This window comes from Arvicola amphibius, chromosome 12, assembly GCF_903992535.2.
Source record: "Arvicola amphibius chromosome 12, mArvAmp1.2, whole genome shotgun sequence".
Taxonomy (NCBI): Eukaryota; Metazoa; Chordata; class Mammalia; order Rodentia; family Cricetidae; genus Arvicola; species Arvicola amphibius.
This window is the reverse complement of record NC_052058.2, coordinates 91,307,598-91,311,795: the sequence shown is the minus strand read 5'-3', so window position 1 is coordinate 91,311,795 and position 4,198 is coordinate 91,307,598. Positions and strand designations below refer to the sequence as shown.

Below are 4,198 nucleotides of genomic sequence, written 5' to 3'. Positions count from 1 at the left end.
ATGAGTGCGACGACCAGACAAAACACGGCCACAGGGGCAAAGTAGATGGCCCAGCGGACGATGTGCTTCTTGTACAAGCACGAGGACCAGGGTGCTGGTCTCCAGAGTCTCCTTTTGTGTCTGGAACTCTAAGGCTGAGAGGGCGGGGACAGGAAGGTCCCTGGGGTTCAGTGGCCAGCCACATTACAAAGGCAAGCTTCTAATTCAGTGAGAAATGCTGTTTGAAATAAGGTGGACAGTGACAGAGAAGGACACCCGATGTCCACCTCAGGCTTCCACACGTGTATCTATGGGCTCACGTACTTGCACACACATGAACACACTCATACACACCCATATACACCCTCATGAGCTAGACGCAGGCCAAATAACTGGTTTCTCTACCCCAAATGGTTTGTGCCTTATTTCCAGGGGTAAGGCTTGGCTAAAGGCATTTTTAGTTTTCCAAAAATTTTTCTGGGTAATTCAATGATGCAGCCATAATTACACCACAGGTGTAGCGGTTCGTGACAATAAGCGGGGAAAAAGAGAGAGCAATGATTCTAGTTCATCTAGAAACACATCTTATGAAACAATCAGATTTGTTTTCTAAGGACTTTTCATCTTATCTCATAATTTCATCCTCAAACTGAAAAATAATGAAAACATCTGTTCACCCTCTTTATCCAGTCAGCATCTTCATCTGCATAAATATATTAACATACATGTTGCTAGGAGACCAGGAAATATAGCTGCAATTTTTTGGCTGTTGTCGGGGAATTATTTGCACATCTGTTGTTAATTTTGTGTATGTGTGTGTGTGTGTGTCTGTGCATGTTTTGTGTATGCATGTGTAGGCAACTCCAAGTATCATTCCCCATGAATGCTGTCTACCTTTTTTTTAGGGACCCGAAATTTTATTTAATCCACCTTCCTTTGTTAACATTCTAAACACTATAAACCAAATTAATCTCTTTGTGACCCAGGCTTGTGATAGGCACCATCAGTAACCAAACAGTGGCAGACCTTAGCCTATTTGTTTTTTCCAGCCCCTTTTAACCTCTAGCTGTCACCTGTCCCTTCTTGGTCAATTATCTCTTAATCTATTCTAGCCCCTGTGAAATGGGGACCAAAAGTACCAACCTCGGTAGTCTGAGATTTAAAGAAATGGCCCGATGGTAAATAAGCCAAGCTCTGAGGAACCTTCCAGCTCCAGTGGTTCCCGCTCTCTGGTAGAGCTCCTTCTCAGGTCCTGGGCTGAGAAACCAAGCACACAGATCTAAAGACCGAGTGAGGGCCTGGATGGTAAAGTGCGTGGGCTCGTGACCACCACTAGTCACGTCCAGCCTCAGGGCTTCCAAGGCTCATGTCCCCCGTGGATGGCTCTTGACTGGAGACTCTAAGTTCTCCTTGTTACACCTGGAACCGTATGAAAGACACAACCGAGGCGAAAGACAGAGCAACCAGCCCCATGGACAAACACTGGTGACATGTGCTCTTGGGAAAGAGGTAGGGCCTGGAACGAGGATGGCAACTGGAAGGTGAAGGGCAGTCTTGGCTCTCGGTAGTGAAGCGATCAGGCTTGAAGGGGCCATCAATGGCATGCGCAGATACTGGGCCTGCCTCTTAGTCAGCTTGGTCAGCTTCACATTCGCCTTGCCCAAGTGGGCTTCGGCCACTGCCTCATCCAGCTTCTCAGGCGAGAAGTGAACCCCAGTGGGGTTATTTATCTGGGTGGGTCCACTGCTCAATCTGTGCCATCACCTGGTTCGTGAGGAGTTGCTCATCACGAAGCTGGGATGGCCCGAAGCACAACCCAGGTTGACCAGTCGGCCTTCAGCCAGCAGGATGATTCGGCACCCATTCTTCAGCCCATAGCGGTCCACTTGAGGCTTGATGGTCACCTTCTCCACAGCATTCTCCTTGAGCCACTTCACATCAGTCTCCACATCGAAGTGTCCAGTGTTACAAACAATGGCATCATCCTTCATCTGCTCAAGTGCCGGCCAAGGATGATACCAACACAGCCTGTGGTGGTGACCAAGATGCTGCCTCCTTACAGGCCTCGTCCATGGTGGTCACCTCATAACCCTCCATGGAAGCTTGCAGTGCATTGATGGGGTCAATCTCGGTGATGATGACTCGGGCCCCCAAAACCCCTCAGGGCCTTGGCACAGCCTTTGCCCACGTCACCATAGCCTGCTGCCACTGCCACCTTGCCCGCAATCATCACATCTGTGGCCCGTTTGATGCCGTCTGTGAGGGACTCCCGGCAGCCACAGAGGTTGTCAAACTTGCTCTTGGTGGCAGAATCATTGACATTGATGGCAGGTACCTTCAGTATCCCATGGGCCATCATCTTGTAGAGGTTGTGGACCCCAGTCATGGTCTCCTCAGAGATGCCTCGGATGCCTGACAGAAGATGCAGGTATTTGGTGTGGATGAGGTTGGCGAGGTCCAGAATCATGTTGAGGGGGCCTTCTTTGAAGGGCAACGTCTGCTCCGTGCACCGCAGGTGCTCTACACCTGTCGCACCCTTCCAGGCAGACACTGGAATGCCGGCCTTGGCAATGGCAGCCGCTGCTTGGTCCTGAATGGAGAAGATGCTGCAGCTGGGCCACCGCACCTCAGCATCCAGAGCCACGAGAGTCTCCATGAGGATGGCAGTCTCCACAGTCATGTACAGGGAGCCAGCAATGTGGGTACCGTTCAGTGGGTTGGACGCCGAGTACATCTCCCGCATGCGCATCAAACGTGGCATCTCCTTCTCAGTTATATCCAGGGCCTTTCGTCCCCAGGCAGCTGGTCCAATGTTCGCGACTTTGTAGGGCAGTTTATCAGACACCCTGGTGGCGCTTCCGCTAGGAGTGATGAACTCAGTGAAGGGGGACAGACGGCGCGGGGCAGGGCTGTCAACGTTATTTTTGAGACAGGGTTTCTTACTGGCCTGGAATTCACCAAGTGTGGGTAGGCTTGCTGGCCACCAAGCCACAGTGAGGCTATGTCTAGCACAAGATTACAAGTACACACTCCCATTCCTGGAGTTCACATGGGTTCTGGGGACCCAATTCGGGTCCTGACAAGCACTTGGCCACCTGAGCTGTCTCCCCAGCCTCTTAGATGTCTTGTTCGTCAGCTTTATGGCTAAATGGGGAACACCTGGCCACTTTATTTTACAAGAAACTGGAAAGGTGACCTGGTGCCGTCAGGCTCTGTTGATGGAGGCAGCCTCTACCATCAGGAAGACGGTGATTGAGAGCTGAGGAGGCAGGGCTAGCCTTTGCTGTTTCTCAGAGAAGAAGTAAAGAGGATTAAGTATCCAAGATTCCTCACCTGCATGTTTCATAGATAGTTACTTTTTTGTATGAAATATTTACTCTGAACTATGGCATGGAATCCTTCGCTGTTGTGGTACAGAGATGTGGAGGGAATGGGGGTGGTGTCCCAATGTGGGTGGAGACTTTCCTTGATGGCAGGAATGCTTGGAGGCACGGGGGGTCAAAGCCAATATAGGGGACAAAGTCATCTCTCCAGGTTCTCTCGTTTCTCATCCTCTGCTGGAGAAGGGGGTGGTTGACCACATCCTTTAAAGCAGTGCCTGTAAGCTGCCTGAGGAACTGAGGGTGGGTGGAGCCTGGGAAAGGTATTTCCCTGGGTTTATGAGCCCTGCTTTCAGGGTGGTTCATCTTCCAGACTGGCTGCAGACCTGACCTCCTCCAACCAAACCCTCTCAGGGTGGTTCATCTTCCAGACTGGCTGCAGACCCGACCTCCTCCAACCAAACCCTCTAACTTGCTCCAAGTGATTTCCTTGGTACTTCAAAAGGGAACTTAGAAAAACTGCCCCCATCACCTTTGCATCTGAGCTGTTGCAGTTTCAGTCTGGTGTACAGAGAGAGTTAAGTCTTGTTTCCCCTCACCCCTCCCACTTTCTCGAGGCAGGATCCCAAGTGCTCCAGTCCGTCTGCTTTGAACCACTACATGTTATCGGAGAAAGCCCTTAACTCCTGATCCTCCTGCCTCTCTACTTCCAGGAACTGGGGTTCCGGGCATTCTCCATCATGCTCAGTGTTTGTGATATCGGGACTGGAACTCAGGGCTTCGTGCACGCTGGGTGAGCACGCTGCCAACCGTGCTGCATTCCTAGCTCCACGCCCACCTGTTCGTTCCTTGAATTTACTTGTCTTTCTAGATTTATTTTCTTGACAGCTTGGCACATG

General features: G+C 50.8%; 1 pseudogene; it reads right to left on the bottom strand.

Moving 5' to 3' along the window:
- Positions 1-1,392: 1,392 nt before the first annotated feature.
- LOC119827165 lies at positions 1,393-2,818 on the bottom strand (annotated as a pseudogene).
- Positions 2,819-4,198: the final 1,380 nt, after the last annotated feature.